This window comes from Phalacrocorax carbo, chromosome 8 (assembly GCF_963921805.1).
Source record: "Phalacrocorax carbo chromosome 8, bPhaCar2.1, whole genome shotgun sequence".
NCBI lineage: Eukaryota > Metazoa > Chordata > Aves > Suliformes > Phalacrocoracidae > Phalacrocorax > Phalacrocorax carbo.
The window spans coordinates 6,941,592-6,962,497 of NC_087520.1; the positions used below are offsets into that span (position 1 = coordinate 6,941,592).

Sequence of the window (20,906 nt, forward strand, 5' to 3'; positions counted from 1 at the left end):
CCCCTCTAACCCTCAACATTTTCTGCTCCTTCCAATGAAATAAAACAAACCCAAAGAAACTTCACAAAAATATGTTTCTTGTATTTAACTTTTAAATATATATATATTTTTAAAGGGAATATTTAAGAGGGCTTTTTAGTTAAAATTCCCTTTTATCAACATTTCTCATGAAATCTTTTCTACAGAGCATTTTCAGCCCTCCCTGGTGCAAACTGACAGCCCAGAAGAGATAAGGTCAGAGGTCCCTAAGAGCAGTGGCGTCTGTCCCTCCTGTAAGAGGTGACAGGTAACTGTCCCCATCACACCTGCAGGGACAGGAAGGAGTAATCCTGAAAAGCAAAATGAAGACGCTAACAAGGGGAAGAGTAAGGGGAAAGGTTTCCTCTGTGTCTGGACAAAGTTGGGTGGAAATTAGCTCAGTAGTCAGGAACTTGGGGACGCTCCTGTGTGGAGCTGAACTTCACAGATCAGCCGCGCTGCAATCCAGGGCTGAGGTCCTGCCCTGCTGCTGGGCCACCTCCCCCCAACAAGCACAAGAGGCATTTTGAACCTGCTCCCAAGGCAGACCCCAAGGAGAAGTCCCCATGATGCCAGCACAGTGCTATGGGAAGCTTCTTGCCAGGCTCAAGGACAGCTAGTGGCAATCTGGACCTGCTGACCTGGCCCCAGGCACTGTCTCTTACTGAGCAGCTCTGCTGCCTCTTGGCCCTAGAGTGGCCTCCTGGTCTGCTTGATGTTAAGGAGGAAATGGTTTTTAAATGACGTGCACTTGTCAGATGTTTTTATTATTCTCTTGCTTTGGCTCAACAAAAGTCTGATCTACCAGCAAATCCTTCCAGGTCTCCAGCTTATTTAGTAGCTTCACTCTCCCCCCTCCAGAAAACCCCTCCGTGACTTTTTCTCTTTTCTGCATTTGCCAGAGGGGATGAGAGTACTTAAGGGGAAGAGCTGGGGGTGGGTAGGATGAAAGGACCGAGGTGAAATTCAGGCTGTAAATGAACGTGACCTCACTGCACCCACCCTCAGAGAGGACCAACCTTCAGGAGAGAGGAGGAGGATGGACAACCTAATCTCACTGCCCCCCAAGGCACTGCCATGAGAACAATTAGCTTTGTTTCCCAATTCTCCTTTTCAGAGGTGTGTGATTCATCCATTTTTCAATGTTGAAGGTTGTAAGGACAACTGGGATCCTCTTCTTTCACCCCTCCCTGCCTGCATGCACAAGCCCCGCTGTATTGGCCCCTCACACCAAATATCTGCCTGCCAGCGGCTAAGGTCTTCCCAAGCTCATGTCCAGCTTTTAGCTGCCTGTCCAGCTTCATGGCTGTCACTGTTATTCCTGTTACAGATGAGATCTTGGCTTCCTCTACCCACACAGACAGGTCCCTCACTCTATCAGTGATCTCTGCAGGATCACTGATGGGACAAACCACTGCTCTGCTGGAACCAGGGAGCCAGACGGGGTGCATGCTGGTGCTTGGCTAGGATGGGTATTGCTTCAGCAAGCAGTGAGAGCCCTGCAGCCTCTGCCTGACGCCTCTGGCCGCCTCCCCTGTGTTCATAGCTGGTTTTAATAAAGCTGCTGGTTTTGTAGAAAAGCATTTCGCTTGGAGATGCTTCCCAAGCCGAGTGGGAGGGTGGCAACGTCTCGTAAAGAGTGGTGACCTCTCCCTTGTTTGTCTGCTCAGGACAGGGTGAGAAGCATGCTCGGAGGTGCTGAGCTCTGCCCATCCTGCAGGATGCACACAGAGTCTGGCTAGCAGAAGGACAATCCTTTCTCTCCCTGTCACGGGGACATGTGTGCTTGCACATGTGGGTGCACCCAAGCACTTCACAAGGGATGCAAATGCACCTGGCTCACTGCCAGCCTTGAGAGCACTTGTTTCACTCCTCAGTCTCAGCTTTTGTTCTCGGCAAGAGCAGTAAGATGCACTCTATGAGTGCCAGACAAGGAGGAGCTGAAGTGGGTGCAGCCCCGCTTAGTGATCTGAAACCAGGCACGCAGATGTTATCCCAACCGGGGACCCAAACACAGACACCTACATGGTACTCAGCTGCCTTGGATTGTCTTCTTCCAGCCCTATGGGTGAGCAGGGTGCAATGGACCCCTCAGACTCCTCCATCCTTCTCATGGGCCAGGACCTGAGCATTTTCAAGCCGTGGGACCATTTGCCTCCACCCATCCTGGCACATGCCTGGAGGCCAAAGAGGTTCTGCAGCAATGCCATGTCCAGTGCTCTTCACTTAGCCCTGCAGCTTTGTGGCAGGTTTTCACCCTGCAACCACCGAGGTGAAGCCCAGCTCTCCATCCCCACGCTACACCCCTCACCATCCTCTCTGCTCCACCAGCAGGGGTACAGACCTTCCTCTGCCCTTCTCAGGCACCATGATGCGAAGGCAAGCTGTCCTGGCCTGGCAGGGCAGGGAGTTTTCTCTTGAGCTGCACTGTTTATTATTCTAAAAGAGGAATTTGGCTGGGAGAGGAGACAGGAGGTCAGCTGGCTCGCAGGGAGGCCAGGCTGGCTGCGCGACACAGCCCTGCACCCACACTCAGCCCCACATGCCTGTGGGGTGGCTGCTATCTTCTGGGGGCTCGGGTCCCTAGGGCCATGCTGGGGGGGGTCTGCTGAGCGCTGTGGGGGAGCACGGCTCCCCACCAGCCTGCACGCCACATCTCTTCTTGCGAGGCTAGGAGCTGGGCACTGCGGGGTCGTGGATGTCTGGGAGGGTTTTGAGTCCAAACGAGACACAGATACAGGAGACTGTCTCTGCCCGGTGACACAGGCACACTGTCCTTATCTCCCCTCTGTAATCACACCAGCCTGGCGGCGTGCTGCACGCGTGGCCGCAGGAATGCACCCGGCAGCCGCTCCTCCTCTGACACAGAGACCGGCAAGCAGCATTTGCAGGCGAGATGAGGGAGAGCTGAGCCAGCTCCAGAGCTGCCGGGTTTCCCAGCCCACTGCTGCCCTGGTGAAAGGAAACCGTCCCGTAGCTGGGTGGGGCCAGGCACCGCTGAAAGCCTGTTTGCACATCTTTGGCCTCGTGCTTTTGCAGTGTGTTGTGTGGGGCGATGGGGTAAAGGAGTGCCACCTGACATCCCTGAGCGGCAGCAGCGCGGTGCAGAGGGCACCCCGGGCTCTGACGGCCCCGCGGAGCCGTGCTCTCACAGACAGGACGCAGGTGAGAGGGCCAGAGCAGAGGTCAAATGGCACGGCCAAGGCCATGCAGCAGGACCATGGCTGTGCCAGGACCGGGATTCAAGTCTTATGATTCCCTGTCTCATGACATCGCAGCTTTTCCAGAGCAGCCTGCTCCTGTTTCTCCTGCATCCCCAGTATGATGACAGCTGAGCTTTCTCCTCCGCCTCCTCTCACACTCCCCCGCTTGCTGCTGTGAGTGGCGGCCGGGGGGCTGATGCCTCTGTGGCTAATGAACTTGGACAGGAATTTCTGTGGTGGGAACAGGGCTACGCCCAGGGTTTTGGATATAAGGAAAAGACGCATCCAGCCTCTGCTGGGGATGGTCCCACCTTTATTTAGAGAAGACCATACCTTCAGCCATCTCTGCCACTCCCCCCATCTCACAGTGCCTTGCTAAGGAGCTCAAGCATCACCAAACCTTATTATTTATTACCGTTGCCCCACTCCAGACCTGTCTCTTCTTTAAGGCTGCTAGTAAGTCAAAGATGCCTTTGCTGATGCCCAAAATATGTTGTGTGGGCTCAGTCTTGATTATTCTTGAGTAAGAAGTCAAGAATTTCCTTTGACTTTGCTCAGCATGCCCTGCGACACCTCTGACCCCCCCGTCCCTCTGCCCTTGTTCCCAGTGTGTGTATGGTGCAGTGCTCCCAGCAGAGCATCTCAGCACTGCTGGCATGAGCATTGCATGGCACTGCCTGTCCCCAGGCATGGATCATGTGGGATGGGGCCACTTCCAGCCCTGCAAATGCCTTAAACCATGGGAGATCTACACAGATACGCATCCATGTCAAGAAGGCCCTCCCAGTCCACTGCCCTCCTCCCGAGCATGCCTAGACCATGTTTCTCACCCCTCCACAACCACTAATGCCCAGCAGAGAACCAGTATAGGCGTGCTGCAAGCACCTCCAGAGCTCTGGGAGCTGGGAACCAGCCTGCAAAACTGACGCACAGTGAAGGGTATGGCTTGGTGTGCTGAGGAGAGGGACAGCACCCACAGCTGCCTGAACAGCCACCCTGGAAGGAGCTCTGATCCCTATACACCAACAATCACCAGCAAGGGAATGTGTTGTGTGCTGGAAATCAGGGTGCACAGCCCCCTCTCGGCAAACCCCATATGCATTTCCAGCAATTCCTGCATCCATTGCCCCATGTTGCTCTTCTCCCGAGTCTCCCAGCCCCTGTGATACTGGGCAGAGGTGCTGGCTGCCATGCCAGCCCATGAGGGCATCTCGGCTGGTGGCAGCACCACCATGGCAAAGGAAGGAGTGGAGAAGCAAAGCCAGGCCTCTCACACAGCTGCTGGTCCTTTCTCTTCCTCTGGCTTTCTATTTCTAGCCCCTTGTCTTGCAGGGGCTGTGCTTCCAGGCACTCCCACAATGCTCGCTGGCTCCACCGTCCTGCCAAGCAGGCCAGGGACATCTGGTGCAAATTAGCGGGAAGTAAAATATACTTTATATCTTCTTTGTCTAAGCGCATCTGAGTCATTAAGTGAGATCATGGGTGCCAGTATGCAATAAAAAAAGCCCCATATGGATCCCATGATCAATGCTGCTTGCAGCCAGGGAATGAGGGCTTCTCCTTCCTGGGGGAACACTGTCCCCCACTTTTGAAGGCAAAAACCTCTCCGAGCAAAGGCTAGCAACCCCTGAAACCCAAGCCTTGCTTGTCCGGCAGCGAAACTCCTTGGCTTGTCATGTCTTCCTCTGCCACCCTCCCCCCAGGCGTCCGCGACTGCTTCTTTCCCACCCTTTAATCTAAATAAAACTGAGCGGTTTTTTTTTTTTTCCCCTTGGCTGGAATCGTCCGGAGTTGCAACATCTCTCCTCTGGGGTCCCTCGGCTCCCATGACACCGCGTTTACTCACAGGCCAGATTATCATCACAGAGCCCTTTTTCTTTTTCCCAGCACATGGCTAGAATTACGCAGGGCACACACATGGGGAGCCTGTCGTCCCAGCGCCCATAAACAGCTGCTGATAAAACGCAGAGATAGGAAATCTGAAACCAGGCTGAGGAGCAGAGGGGCTGGGGAGTCCCTGGGGTCTCACAGGCTGTCTCTGCCTAAGGGATGAATGCCTCGGGGCAAAACCCACCTCCCACAGCCACCTGCCAGCATCAAGGAGGTCCTGAGGCTTTATCCAGGTGCTGGTGAGACCAAGGGATGCTGAGAGCCCTGGGTGCCTGCTTGCAGTGTGCCTGCGTTTGGAGTTTTCTTTTACTCATGCAGAGGCGAGGTTTTGCAAGCACTCACAGGCAATGTTGCAAACGCCTGAACACTCTGAACAGTTTTGCCAGGGCTCCTTGGTCTGTGAATACGTGATTAAAGCCACAACCACAAGCTCTCTAGGAGATGGTCAAAGCATAAGCAGATGCCACCCCTGGGGCAGTATGAGCTCAGGGAATCCGTGCCCATACGCAGGCACAGCTCTCCTGCCTGCTTCTGCTGCAGAGAGCAGGAATGGTGTGACCAGAGCCTCTTTCCAGAACCCCAGACCCTGGTCCCCAGCTTCGGTGGTGCCTGGAGAAGGTGGTTGCATGGTCACGAGGATGCCAGTGCTGCAGGAGATGGCAGGACATGAGCTAGCACAGCCAGCTTCCACCAGGCCAGCCACAAGCTATAGCGGGCTTTGACAGCATCTGTCAGAAAGCCAAAAATTAGGACCGTGGCTCCAAATCAGGGAGGGAGGCTGCCAGGGAGGATGACGAGTCCACGTTGAGCCCCGGCAGCATGATTCAGCAGCCCTGGGGTCAGACATGTGAGGAATGGGGTGGGGTGGTGAGCCCCACACAGCCCCATTTCACTGTGGCCGTCCTCGCTCTCTGAGCATGCAGGGACCGTGACGTCCATGCATGTGATCCAGCAAACCTCCAGCCGTGGGCTCTCCACAATGCATTGCTGCGAGGAGCTGGCACAGGGGGACGTGGGACCACAGCGAGCCCTGCTCTCTCACCCCTCATCCCCCCCACTTTCCCCCTCCATTTTAAGCCCATGGGAGACGGGGGAAACGAATGACCTATTTAGTGCAAGTTCAAAATAAAATGAAACATCTGTTTGGAGATGTGCCAGCGTTATAAATAATCCCCCAGCCCCAAGTGTTGGTATTCATGGCTCTTTCAGCTGCGCATGCTCCCCCGCTTCCGCTTTTGGAGGAAAGACTGGGCCCCGAAGCCTATGGGGCTGCTCTCCAGAGCCTGTGAGCTTGGCCCAGGCTGTGGGAAAACCCTGGGTGAGGACCAGGGCTCACCTGGGGCCAGGGAAGGAGGGATGGGGGTGCTGGGAGGAACGGCCGCCACGTGCCGGACAAGACTGATGTGGTGCCTAGTTGCTCCTTGCTGCATACCCTGCTCCTCGCCCTGGCCAAATCCTTGGTCTCCCTAGGGCAGCCACTGAGTGCCAGGGCCATGGTGATGCTGGGGCTGGCCCATGGCAGTGCTGGGACTAGTCTGTGATGGCGCTGGGGGCTGTCCAGCGTGTTGGAGCACAGCCCCGAAGTCTGGTGTTGTGCACCATGGGAGACGATCGTGCTGGGTGTGGGGAGCAGGGCTCTGCTAAACCTTGGGCTCACCCCTCGCAGTGCTATGACCCCCTGGGGGAGGAGCAAATATAACCCTTGGGAGCATTTCAGCCTTTCCCAATGCCGGTCTCCAGTAGGATGCTCTGAAGGATTCAACAGAGCCCAGCTGGGTCTGCCCATGACCATCCCCCAGCTTCTCCATTGCCCCTGACAGCAAAGACATTTTCAGGAGAACGCACCACGCTACTTCGCGAGCACGTGAGCGATGTGAGTTATGACCGTGGCTGCAGGGCACCCAAACCACAGGCCAGGACCCACAGCAGCTCCCTGCATTGCCTTGCCCCTGGACCCAGGAAAAGGCAGATCCCACCAGGTAGCAAAGCCTTGGGGCTGGCCTGTAGCAGCTGCTCAAAGAATTCTCTGGCCCATCCATCTACAGACTGGAATATTTGGGGGTCCCAGCACCCAAGCACGTGGGGCTGGATTGCGCTGGCCTCTCTGAGCAGTGCCTTGAGCACTTGATGCTTTTCCTCACCACCAGCAGTGTGGAGAGGGGAAGTAGGGGATGTGGTAGCAAGGGCTGGGCACCATCCTGGCTACTCATCCCATGCCCTGCCACCCCCAGGGCTTTCCTCACTCTAGTGCTGCAGCTGCCAGAAAGCTGTATCTGCCTTCTTGCAGCGATTCAAGGGAAACACTTTGCTAAGGTATACGCAAGGAAGAAAACAGTCCCCAGCACATCGGCATCTCCATCACCTGCTCACACTCTGTTCAGGGGTGGCTGCTATGGTGGGGCCAGGGCTAGAGCCAGAGGTCCCAGGTGGCTCTAATTAACCACTAATCATCTGCTGTGAGGGGAGGGTGATGGAGGCAGGAGGAGAAATAGAGCCATCTTCCTTTCTTCTTCTCCCTAGTAGGATGTAGGGGCTTTGCAAAGCCCTGGGAGCAGTCAGAGTATTGTGGGCTCTCTAGTTCTATGTCCCAGCAAAGGATGGGCAATCTGATACTCTGAAAATTTCCATGAGACACAGATCTGCTGGGGAAGAGGAAATAATCTGCATGGATGCATTGGCTCTTCTCCTCTAGGCTGTCTGCAAGGGACCCGAGCTTAATCGCTTTGTTCTGGGGTTTTAGGTTCTCGTGGCTGGGATTAGGCGCTCACCAGCTCTGCGGTCAGGGCACCCTTCACCCACCCGTGGGACCTGGAGAGGAGCCTGGCACCGTGGCCAGGGTGGTAGAGGATGGGGCCAGGCAGCATGGGGTGTGGAGTGCAGAGGCTGCTTTCAGAGGAGGGTTGTGTTTGATTTGGCCCTGCTACTTCTGGGTGCTTGAGAGGGAGCAAAATGTAGCTGCTAGTGCAGCTTTTGGTGCCAGGGGCTGATCCTGCCCCCTCCCCCATAAGCCCACCCATGGAGCAGGAAGGGGGTGGTGGCACCCAGTGCCAGGACCACAGAGACAGCCGAACTGCAGTGCTGGGGGCAGCCACCCTCACCCCATGCCTCCCCCTGTGCCTGGTGGCAAGCAGAGGTCAGACTCCTGTGGCAATCACACATGATGAGGGGCTGGCCCCCACCTTCTTATAACAAGAGGACCTGGGGGCAGTGATGGAGCTTTTTAGGGTGGCAGGGCACAGAAACCCAAGCATATCCCCTGTGCAACTGCAGGTTGCACAATGGATGCCTCCCTCTTGGATAATCTCTTCCTACGTGCTCTGGGCATGCAGCACAAGCCGTGCTTGCTATCCTGTACACAAGGTTCTTTATAACCTCCAGCAATTCCTCTGCCCTCAGTCATGGAGCAAAAATCAGTTCCCCTCTGCACCCATGCTCTGCAAACAACCCCTGTCCCTAAAACCCCACGGATCCTCCGGAGAAGCCAAGGCAGGACTCAGTGCCGGGGCTGGCAGCTGCCAGCACACCCTGCCCTCCTCTGAGCAGAGCTTTAAAATGGGCACCGAGTCCTGCTCCCTGCACCAGGAATTTGCCTCCCTGAATCAGACCATATTCTCCCAAACAGCTCCCAGGCTGGAGAGGGAAACTTGGCAGCTGCCTGCAGGGAGAGAGGAGGGGACCCCTCTCGCAATGCCAGCAGCGCTCGGCCCCAAGGAAATCGGGGTTTCTGTTCTGCAACCATTTGCTCAGCAAAGGCTGAAACTGAGGTGACTTCCAGTTTGTGAGAGGACAATGTGCTTTCAGAGAGCGGGGCTCGAAATGGTGTATTTTCTGCTGGCCCTGGTTCAGGCAAACCCACAAGCAAACATATTTTTTTGTATAAATAAGACAGTATGTCTCGCCAGTTAAAGCAATTCAAACATGAATGTAGCAATTTAATTGGTGCCAATTACTGTGTCTCAGTAGCATTAAGATTTCAGTCACAGACTCTTTGCATGGTAGACGGGCCAGAAGGAGGAAGGCAGAGGGACTGGCAGGATGGGGCCTCGCACCAAGGGGCAGCCTTGCCTGTGGCCTGCCTGTCTCCTGCCTGCTTTGGGAGCCTTGTCCCCCTGAGCGGCCCTGGTACTGCCCATAGGGACGTGCTGAGAAGTCCCCTTCTGTAGCAGGGAGAAGGTACCTCCTATTCCATCTGCCTCCCGATTTGCAGCCTGAGGTTTGACAGCCAGTGCAGTGCCCTGGTTACATCCCTGCACCCTCCAACCTCTCCCTGCTCCTGGACCCCACAGCCTGCTGTGAGCTCCATCACACACCGGCTTTTGCTGAGCCTGGGTAAGAGCATAGGACTGGTGTTAGTTGAGACCTGGACAGATAAGCAGGTGCTCCTGCAGGCATGTCCTGGAGGAGACGAGTCCATCCATGGGTGCAGGACATACACCACTCGCACTATACCAACCTGGCTTTCCTGGCAGCAGCCTTTCTGTGGGAGCTTTTGTGAGCTCCCTGCTCCCTGATTGGGCTCTGCACACCACGGTCCCCTAGCTCTGCAGGCTGGTGGTTGCAGGAGAAGGGTACAAACACAGACCAGGACATGCCACAGCCTGCATCCCAGGTGTGTGCCCAGGGATGACGGAAAAGCAGGGTGTGAGGGGCAGTGCAGCATTGTATGTCTCCTGCTACTAGGCTGGGGCGGTGATGGATCTGTGGGACCCTCTTGCTCAGCACATGACCCATCCCAGCACCCCTCTGTGCATCCCTGGCATATGTCCCTGTCCATGTCCTGGCTGGGTCTGCCCTGTGTCACCCATGGTGCCAGGAAAATGCTGCATTTCCAGGAGAAGACATCCCAGTGGGAACAGAGCAGGGCAGAGGTGGGCTTGGCTCAGGGAACCTAATTAGGCAACTGGGGGGAGGAGGAGGGGAAACAGCCACCCCTAAAACAAGCTTCGTTATGTCCAATTTGCCTGGTGGAGCGGAAGGAGCCTCCTGGAGCCACTCCAGCCTCTCAGGAAACAATACCCGGTCTATACCCTCCCCTTGCAACTCCTCTCCAGGGGATTTCTTCCCCTTGGTTAAAGTACAAACAAACAAACTCCACGAAGTGTTCAGCCCGGATCCTCCCTCTTAGAGATAGGATACATCCAGCCAGCCCTGAGCCTACACGGTCCCCAGCTCCCTCCAGCTCTGGGCCAAAGGCAGCCCCCGCTGCCAGCACCAGTGGCTGTGCTCCCATGGGATTTGGGCACCACCAGTTCCTCTGCTCCCTGCCCTTTGCTGCTGCACCCTGGGAGGACGCTTCGCTGGAGCCTGACGCTATAAACACCATTGCACTCCCATCCTGCTTCAGCATGCCATCAGACACCGGGGCCGGGGGGACTTTGGGGACTGCCTGGCCCCAGGGTGAAGCCAGGTGCAGAAGTCCCTGTCCGACCCTCTGGCAGTGGCCAGTCGCACTTGTCCGTCATTTGGGTGATGCCACAGCCAGCCAACACGGTCTCTTCTTGCACAGCTTTGCTCTTACAGCTAGAGAGCATTTATTAACCTCAGCTTTCCTCTGGTGCTCACTAAGACAATTCCGTCTTGCCCTAGTGAGAAGGGCTCAGCGCTCTCCTCTTCCTAACAGTGTTGTTCTGAATGCTTTGGAAATCCTGTCACAGACCCATCAAAAATGAGGCTGAAACAGATCATAGGGTTAGTGCCCTGCTGCAGTGCCCACATCTCCCCAGCCAGAGGTTTGCCTGACATGTCCTTTGAAACTTGTGGGGCTGAAGGCACTCAGCCTCATGTCTTTAAACCTACAGACATTTCCTCTAAAAACTAACTTTTTTCTTTGCAGTGACCTTTCATGTGCATGAAGACCGTGTGCTACCTCCCCACAACACCCAGTGACAAACAAGCCCCATCATCACCTCTCCCAGTTCTCTGCAGCCTCTTCTGGGTTTCTGATCTCTCTCTCTGCTTTCCCCTCCATGTGCATCCCTGCTGAAGTGCTCAGCATCACTCACTGGGGAGGACCCGCTCCCTCCACCCTGCCTGTTCATGCTGCCTCCAGCCATTTGCGTTTCAGCACATCCCACAGGAAGAGCTGTGGGTTTCACCACAGCACGCTGCAATCTGGTTTGTGTCCACTACAGCCCCCAGATCCTTTCCCACTGTACAAGCTGCCTGGGCTGTTAGCTCCCAAGATCATGCACAACCATTTAATATTTCCTTCCTAATGGCAGTATGCTGTCACAGCTTGCTGTTGCCTGGTTGACACCAGACTCCTCCCATATCCCTTGGGACCCTCCTGCCCTCCCATCTGCCCACACACTGGCTGCCCACCCAGCTTGGTGCCAGACCAGAGTTTAGTATATGTGCTCGTCCGTCAGCCAGGCGGTTAATGCAGAGATTGCAGAGGACCAAGACCAGGCCAAAGCCCTGCAGGACCCCACTAGAAATGCCCAGGACTTTGGACAACAAGCCATGGCTAAGTTCTCCCTGACTGCAGCATTACAGCTGGCCGTGCTTGTGTTCAGACTGCTCCCTGTTCGGACCACGGGCACCTCAAACCCCCAGCCTTGTGCAGGGATGCGGAAAATGAGTGGACAGGAGGTAATTGGGTGGCTGCAGTCCCTCCACCTGCTCCTTCATCAAGGACCCTCCGTGCTGTGGGCTGGAGGAAGGGGCAGCTGGTTTTAGGAAGAGAGAAAAGCCCTTTGGTGCTGCAAATAGGTGGCTGTGACTTGATGCTTCTCCAAAACACTGACCCCTCTTGAGGTACCGACTGACTCAGAGGTGTTTCCTGGACCCAGAGACACTGCCCAGGGTTGGCAACTGCCACCAGGGCCAGAGGACATCCAAGCCTGGGTGACATCAATGTCAAGGAGTGACTTCAAGCCTCATGGCAGACCATGCCCACGGCTAGCTGCCAACCAGGGTGGCTACCTGGCAGCTCTTCTTCTGAGCCAGCCCAGCACATGCCCTCTGCCAGGCAGAGCCACATTTTTGCCACTGGCTCTGGCTGCCTGACCTAAACATGCCCCTTTCCCGAGAGCATGGGGTGCATAGGCATCTTGTCCTGCAGGGTGTTGAGGGGGAACTGACCCTTCAGCCAGCCCCTCAATGGCCCCTGGGGAGCACTGGGGCTCAGCATTGCTAGTCCTTGTCATTGATGAGAGACCCTCTGAAAAGATTTGGGACTACCAAGCCTCTGCAAACAGGGTTTGCACACCAAACTGACTACTTTCAGCTATTTGCTCGCTGGTTTAACAGAAGCCCCAGGTGCTCTGGGCAAGGATGGAGCAGCACAACATCCCTTTCCATCACAAGCCCTGCTTTGAAAGTCTTCCTGTTGGCAGGTGAGTGCAGGAGATGGATGCTCTGAGCCCACAATGGTCCCAGTGTGAAACCTGCAGGTCATGCAACACCCTGTCCCGGGGCTGTTGGGGCTGCCTGAGTCAGCACAGCTTCACTCCAGACCAGCGCCAGCCTGTTGGAGGCCCTCAGCTCCTGGGCTCTCGGGACAGCAGAGCAGTGGCCCACAGCCATGCCTAGAAGGGCTTTACCAGACTCTACCCCTTCCAGTACGTGGCACGCCAGGGCACAGGCCCTGAGCAGGGCTTGCAAACGTCCCTCTCCGCCTCGGGCTGGCCCGCAGGGACAGGAGTCCCACCAAGGGCACAGACAGAAGCACCGTGGTCCTCGGAGCACCATGCATTTAGGAATGACCATGGATGCATTCGGATGGTGTAACACTGTGGTGACGCTGCTCTGTAGTGGGGCACACTCACGCCTTTAAAAGATGTCTCACTGGGGATGGAGAGCAGCCCCTTCCCTGCGCACATGCCAGTCCTCCCACAGCCACAGGAATGGGAGAGCAGGGTAACCCTCCGATCCAGGGACCGACCAAGAGCTCCCCGGGGAGAAGCAGAGATCTGCTGGGTCCCACTCCTGCTGCAAGGGGGTCCCCCCGCCTGCCCTACAGCTGCAGCATCCCCTTGGATCCCCACAGCCGTCCCAGCCCAGACCTGATGAGAGCTGACAGGACAGCTTTTTCTGCGGGATGCCACAAAGTTTGGCTGCTCTTCACCAAACACCACCTCCCCAGGGCTTGGTGGGTGTTTTGGGGTGCCAGCCCCTTGCAGGGGAGCAAAGCCCCTTCCAGAGCAACTAAGATGGCTCAGGGAGAGGGTTCTTGGGGTCTGTACCACCTCCAGTGTGAGGTTTCCTAGCCCGAGCAGAGCAGGAGGACGAGCCGGCACCCAGGTGGGCGACGCAAAGGCTTACCTTGGGCAGGGTCCCACCAGGCGAGTGCCTCTGCTGCACGTCCCACGGGCACTGGCCGCCCTGAAATTCCTTCCTCTCCTCCTCCGCACTCTTTATCTGCTGCCTGCCGAGTCTCTCCCTGCCCTCCCAGCCTTCCCCAGCTGGCAAGGCTTTTCCACTTAAAGGAGAAAGAGAGGGAAGGGAAGAAATGAAGTGGAGGGGAGGAGGGGGAAAAAAATAAAATAAAATCAAAAGGAGAGGCAAGGCTGTGCCAGGGCTGGGCTGCAGCCAAGCCCTCGCTCTGCTCCTCTAGTGCATCTCAGCAGGGCCCTGGGCAGCCCCCAGCCCACCTGGGAGGGGGTCCGGCTGCCTTGGGCCCCGGCGTGGAGCAAAGCCCCGGGCCGAGGGATGTGCACGCGTGTGTGTGTGCGTGTATAAATAAAAGAGACCTCGGGAGGAGGAGAAGGGGGGAGGCTGCCTTCGCCAATGAGGAGCAGAGTCCCTCTGACTTCCTCCCTCCACCCTCTGCGGGGACCCTTTGCAGAGCAAAACTTGCGATTAAAGCCCAGCAGACGAGTGCGATGGCAGGGGGGGGAAATTTAAAAAAGGAGGAGAAGCCAAAGTGGCTGCAAGGAGAGGGGAGTTTTGCTGCAAGCGGCCGATGAGGGGGAGCGGCGAAGGCCAGGCTATCAGGAAACAAAAGGAGCCGGGACCAGCCCGGCTCTCGCCTCCTTAAACCAGAGGGAAGGAGCTGCTCTCTCCCTGTGTCTGCTTTCAATTCTGGCCTTTTTCCCTGTTTTCTTTTTCTTTTCTTTTTTTTTTCTCCTCAAGCCCCCCCTCCTGTTTTTTTTTTTTTTTTTTTCCTTTTCTCAGGATATGAGGGGATGTTTAGAAAATCCGCTGCCCACGCCAGCAGCTGACTCATGTTTTTATTAAAGAAGGCCTGTACTGAACCGACTCCGTGTATTCCCCCCGGATGCCTCCCCAGGCCATGCAGTGCCGGCACTGCGCCTCCCGCCCCACTGACCCCCGTCCAGCCGCGGCTGCTTGGGGACCGCCAACGCACCCTCCTGGTCCTTTATTATTTTTTTTTGGAAAGGAGAAGAAAAGGTCTTGTACAACTGGGATGCTGTGGCAGAGGATGTGTCTGGTGGGGACTTGGGGCTGTTTGGGCTGCTGAAGGGCACGGAGTTGGGAGAGGTGGCAGGAGTTTCCACCCTGGCCATGCCACCATCTCAGATGTCCTGCACCCCTCCTGCCCTTGGGGAGGGGGTGGAAGCCAGCTGATGAACCTGCTTTAAGTCCTCCCCAGACCTTCATGAGTTCAAATAAAGTTTCTGAGAATCTTTCAATAGGCAAAACATTGTCATTTGTCCAAAAGGCGTTTTTTTTTTTTAGCAATTTGTTTTGGCACTGTAACAAGAAGAAGAAAGTCTTTGGATCAAAATTGTCTTTTGACCCAGCATTTCTTGCCACCGTTTCCATGTTGGGGATTTGCTTTTGTCTGATCCAAATAAGAAAAACTGCAAAAAATGCACTGGCTATCCTGAAAAATGAAACTCGCTTGAAAAGATACCTTTCATTTTTCTTTCCTTTCCTTTCCTGGAATGAAAAAACCCATCCCGTAAAGGCAGCACCACTGAAATCTGTTCCTAGCTTGTTTGCAAGGCAGATTCATCCCCTCCTGCCTCTCTAATGAATGCCTGCACAATGGGCACAGCTAATGATTCCCTGGCTGGGCAAGCCCAAGAGATTGCAGCTTATCACCCGTTATCTTGGTGTTCTCTTTGCACCCACGAAAAACCAAAGGGTAAGGTCTTTATTCTGTGCAGCCATGGAGGGTGAGGAGAGCTGGGCTGCAGCACTCCTGGTTATCTGCAGGCAACGAGCAGCATTTTGCACGGGGCTCGTGTGCCAGCTCCGTGCCGGCTCCGTGCCTGCCAGGGTCTGGCAGCAGGGCAGGTACAGCCGCGGGCAGGGCAGGGGAGGTGCAGGCCTGGCTGAGCTCGGGCAGGAGAGGGAGGCTGGGGAAGGAAGGATGCTGGAGAGGCAGCCCCTCGGGAGCTGGAGGGGCTCCTGTGCTGGGCTGCGTGGAGAGGTGAAGCAATGATGGCCGGCAAGACCCTGCTGCTCCCCTGCACTGGGCTGGCCGGATTCCCCTACTCCAGATGTAGTGGCAGCCATGTGCTGGGGGGCCCTGGCAGTCCCCCCCAGAGCCAAGACAGTCTGTCGTGCAGAAGAGGAGCCGGCAAGCGTGAGAGCAGCTCATATGGAGGGCAGGCAGCAGTGGGGATGTGATGCGCACATGGCTCTTCCTGACACTTTTCCCAAGAGATAAAGACGTGTCTGATGGGTCCGTGCACAGAGACATGTGGGCTGCTGGGAATAGCTCAGCAGAGCTATTTCCCAGCAGTGTTCCCCCGGCCAAGGACGGCATCATAGCTCCCAACACAGCAGGAGAGGGAGAACCCTCTGATACAATCCTGCTGGGCCCCTTGCACTGGGGACAGGCTACCAGAGGTGAGCAGAAGGTGGAAAAGCTAGCACAGACCACACTTGAGGTCAGAGCAACCTGACCCTGAGGTGGGACATATTGCCCCCTCTTCTCCCTGCAAAAGAATAACCCCGATGCCCACTCCCAGGCTGGGAGCAGGGACAACCTGGGCAAACAAAGCCGTCTCCCAGGAGAGTTCTGCAAAGGCCAGGGTTCATTGTTTTGGGATGCTGGGAGACACCTAGAGACCCCACAGCATTCTGGCAAACACATGGTGACCCGTGCTGTATGTCCCCAGGGAGCATCCAGTGACATGCACTTTGTTTAGGAACAGCACATCAGGGTTACGGCAGCTCCTGGGAAAGGCCAGACCAGAGGAAGCACCAAAGCCGGAGGGACTCACTTGTGCAAGTGTGTGGGCGGACGAGAGCTGCTCAGCTACCTCTGCCTCATCCCCCCTTCATTGCTCACCTCTATTTTTGGTGCCTGCACCCCTGTTCATGGCGCTTGCAGGACTCAGTGATTCCCCCGGGGCTGGGACAGCTGCAGTGTAGGCTGCCAGAGCCACTCTTGGCTGAGATTTCAATAAACATCGTTAAGTGCTAGTGGGGGCTTAGGGTCATGTAGTGCAGCATCTCTGGTGGGGACAGCAGCCACTGAGATTGGGACACTCCAGAGTGTTCGGACAGCTCCGGCACCACCTGGATCAAAGCAGCTCTCCGACCTCCTGCCCCGTCCCAGATGGAGCAGGGACCACAAGGAAAAGCCCATATCCCACGCCTGATGTGCAGAAGACACCAGAGCCAGATGACCCAATGTGATGGTGGGAACAGCCGTGCAGGAGTCAGCAACAAGTTCCATGTGCCAGCAGGTGAAAGGCAGGTAGGAAAGAAGAAGCAGATGTCAGCCATTCCTGCTTCTCCAAAGGTTTAACAAGGACCAGATTCACCCCTGGCTTCAGCTCCAAGCCTCTATCAACTCCAAGTCAGCCCAGGAATTTCAGCATCTCTCTGATGTGGTGTCGAGCCGCAGACCACAAGAGAGGAGCGGCGGGTGCCGGGGAGCACAGCACCACATCTGGGCAACCCATCCAGCACGTCAGCTGCCAGCGCTTGCTCCTGGCTAGATCCCGCTCTTGGGCCCTGGGGAAAGCTGCACCCAGCCCTTTCCAGAGCTCTCTCCCAGCCTCTGGAGGAACCGCTACCCTGTGCATGGTCCTGCTTTGCCAGGGTGGTGGTGGGTGACAGGGTGCCCAGGGAGACAGAAAGTGCTGGACTCCTTCCAGAGTGACCATACAGCTGAGCACAATGTGCTGGGGAGCATCCCAGGCTGGGGAGCGTCCTGCAGCACCATGAACGCTGGTCACAGGCACTGCGGGGTGACTGTGGTGCCAGGAGGTAGCACTGAGCCATGCACCATATGGTGCTTTGTCCCTACAGCTGCTCGCCCGACCCCTACATCCCCCAGGTTTGGGCACTTGGAGGAGGCGCTAGCCAGTGGCAGAGGATGCTAGCCCACTGCCTCTCCCTGCCTTGGGGCCTTTCCGCCCCCGTCCCACACATTCTTCCTAACCCCCACGATGAGTCTTGGTATTAAATGTGCTCTGTGGAGCCCTGGGAGGCAGCGACAGGCTCCTGGGTGAATACTAATAGCGATGCCGTCCAGTCGCCCCAGACTTTCCCACACATCTGCAGTCACTTAATGTGGGAATTGTTAACCCTCTGCTTACGCAGTGCCTGAAATGCGGCAAAGGAGCCAAGCACAGCCAGGATGCTCCCCGCCAGGCCCCGGCTACCTTCGGGACCCCGCATCTCACATTGCAGGCTGGGTGGGCAAGTTGTGCTCAGCAGCCATCAGCTACACAGCGAGCACCCAGCCCTGTGCTCCCAAAGAGGGACAGGAGCCCTGGGGAGGGGACAGGGGGGCTTGCCAGCAGTGCTGGCAGCACATTGATTTGGCCTGTCCTGGTCCGGTACCCATCTCTCTGGGGTCTAGCTCTGCAGAGCCCTCCTCAGCACAGGGACAAAAGTGCCAGCAGAGGCAACATTCAGGGATCTGGGAAAAGCCAAAGGGCACACATCAGTCTGCAGTGGGGCTGATGGAGCTGGCGCAGGGGCTGTCCTCTGCAAGAGGGTTGTACTGATGTCTCCATTGCCAGAGAGGAGGTGATGATCTTGGGGCATTCTATGGGGCAGCTGTGCTTGTCCCATCCCTCCCTTGTTTTCTGGGATGCTGCTCCAAAGGTGTGTGGCAGGAATGGTTCATAGGAGACATGCTGTACTCTCCCTTTTCTAATGCTGCAGGAGGGTGACAGGAGAAGCTGTGGCATGGAGAAAGGTACTGGCTGGGCTGTGGGGTGTGCGTGGCCACCCAGCTCTGGGATGTGCTGGTCTGAGGCCACAGGTTTGCCTTTGGGATCAACAGGGGCTGTGGGGAGTGGGGAGGCCATGGGCCCATGGGGCTGCTGGGGAGGTGGTGGGGCAGGAGGCTCTGGGGGGAAAGCAGAGTGAGGGGAAGACCTCCCTGAACCTCTGCAGGCATTTCTCTGTCCTGCTGAAACCATGGTGGGGGTTCAGAGCAAGCTGGGGGACAAGGTAGTGCTTGGTTTCCCAGGGTGAGTGCCTCCTCCATGGGAGGAGGAGGAGGTGGTGGGGTGGTCTCCCCTGCAAATCTGCTCCTCCTGTGATAGCTGCTTGCAGTCTGGCCCTGGGGACCTGCCGGTCCTCCCTTCCCCAGCCCTCCTGCTTCCAGGAGATGGCATCACTCGATCACGGATAGCAGCACCGAGCCCCAGGGAATGTTGGGGGAACCCTGGCTGCTCTCCCTCTCCACTGCATCCACCTGGTTTCCACCAGGAATCTCGGGTCTGGAAGACTAGCACAAGCTCCCCAGGCTGAGTTTGGTGCTGGGGGTCTCTGGGGTGGATGGAGAGGGTACTGCCACCTCCTCTTGTCCAGCTGGGGATCCCCGGGGGCTCTGGCAGCCCCTGACCTGCTCACCCATGGGACCCCAGTACACGTGGCATCCTGGGGCACAGAGGGTCCCCAGCAGCACCCTTCAGCCCCAGTCTAGTAGATAGGATGCTCCTTGGAGACCCCATGGAAGGGAGCCTATGGTGGGGAGCCCATGGAGGGCTCCTCACCTGGCTCTTCCCCGGCATAAGCTTTGCCAACCATAATCTTCGCCAGCAATAAACAGTCCAAAGAAAAGGAAAAGAGAAATTATCGTTGGTGGATCTTTATGGCCCAATTGTCTTTCCCTGTCCCTTTTGCCCCATGCTGAGGGAGCTCGCAGCACGGCTGTTAGCACGCACCTGGTGATGCTGCACACTGCCGAGCCCTCCACCTGCCATGGGGAGGATGCAGGTGTGGGGTGTTTCACCCAGACCCCTGGGCCCGAGTCCCAGGCAGCTGCTTGAGCCCTTGGACTTGACTCCTTAGGCTGGGAGAAAGGAAAGGGGGCCTGTCCCGTCCATCCCTGCCCATGGGAAACAGCCAGCAGCAGGAATGACCCCAGCATCCTCTGTCTCTGAAATGCAGCCGGCCCTGGGGTGGGACCCAGCAGTCACCTGTGTCCCTTCGTACCTCCCACCATCCACTCAGGGGGGATTTTCTTCCTTTTTTCCCACTCCCTGAGACAGTGTCTCTTTGCTGGCAGGAGGAGGAGGAAGGCGGCCTTGGCTCTCTTGTTTAAACAAAGCCATGGTTGTGCTGAGACCTTGAGAAAAAAAACAGAATAGATGGGGTTATACAGTCCATCAGTCAATCTGCTCTGCAGCATGAGCTGAGATCTTCACCGGGTGGGACAGTCGTGACAGTCACCTTTGTCACAAGGGAGGGAAGGGGGAAGAAGCTGGGTGAGGGGCCAGAGATGCTCGGGGAGCACAGGGAGGACACTGCAAATTGCTTACCTCTCACTGTACCTCGCCAGGTCTCAGGAGGCAGAGCCTGGGTGATGCCAGCTCTGGGGGTGATTTCCCATCACTGGGGTTTTACTCTGCTCCCTTGTTGTGAACCAGATCCCTAACCTCTTACTGCCCCACCTTCATCTCATCCTGGCTCCCACCTCCTTGGAGGGAGTAGATGTGGCACAGAGACATCCATGTAATATTTTCACCCAGTTTCAGCCTGAGTCAGGGCTGGATCAATGGGACAAGGCACCCAGGCTGATGCAGAGCCATTGCAGATCCACAGCTCTGGGGTTGAGGGTGCTGCCCTGCCATGGCTTCAGTGCGCTGTGCTTGATTGCACGGTGGGAACGGCAGCAGCCTGGCCTGGCTGCAGCTGGGAGGGCTGCAAGGTGGGTACAGTGAGCTCTCACAAAGTCCACCATGAGCAAACAGATGACAGCAGTGCTGTAGGGGCTCATGGACGTGTCGATCCCTTCATGAACACAGGAGAGCTCAGGATGCCGTGGAGGGGAAGGGCTGGTGTGGGAGCGAACCAGGTCCCAGGGAGCACCGATGGCCGGGTGCTGTCCCCAACCCACCAGCTAATGCTGGGGACATCTGCCACTGGCTGCAGGGGGGGAAAGCAAGAAATGGTAGTGCATCAAATGCACTGAGCTCCTTGAGTCAGAAAGGCTTTGCTGGTTTTGTTACCGTTTTCCTTTTAACCCAACAAATCTGGGAAGCAATTTCACACTGGAAAAATTTCCCAGGTTCATATCAGGCAAAAGCTCTGAAAGCCTCTTGTTTTATCCCCTCCTCTCAACCTCTCAATTTCATCAATTTCATTCTAAATCTCTTCCTCCCCCCCCTGCAATTTCTTACTGTCAAATTCCAGGCTGTTTCTGTCCTCACCCTGCTCATGTCTCCATCAGGGGAAGGGGATGGTGCAGAGAAAAGGTCAGAGGTGGCCTTGGGGAGGTGACAAAACACCCTCCTGGAGCCTCTGTGGGGCTGTGCTTTGGTCTGAGGAGAAAAAGCCAGCCTGAAAGCAATGATTGTGACTACGCGGTGATGGCCAGCGCAGCCGGAGTGTCACACTGGTGGGGAGGAGGATGTTGGTGGGGAGGAGGATGTTGGTGGGGAGGAGGTTCCTGGTTGCAGATGATGG

At 56.4% G+C, this 20,906-nt stretch overlaps 1 protein-coding gene across 2 annotated transcripts in view; it reads right to left on the reverse strand.

Moving 5' to 3' along the window:
- The window catches only part of PDGFRB (platelet derived growth factor receptor beta), a 34,812-nt gene extending 20,644 nt beyond the window's left edge, over positions 1-14,168 (reverse strand). The window contains exons 1-2 of one of the 2 annotated variants that reach the window (XM_064458468.1): positions 13,805-14,168; positions 13,377-13,533 (exon numbers count right to left, since the gene is read on the reverse strand). The gene's annotated coding sequence lies outside the window, so the exon portion shown is untranslated. Of the gene's footprint in view, positions 1-13,376; positions 13,534-13,705 lie in introns of both variants that reach the window. The other variant, XM_064458467.1, reaches the window with a different exon arrangement.
- Between the last annotated feature and the right edge of the window lie 6,738 nt (positions 14,169-20,906).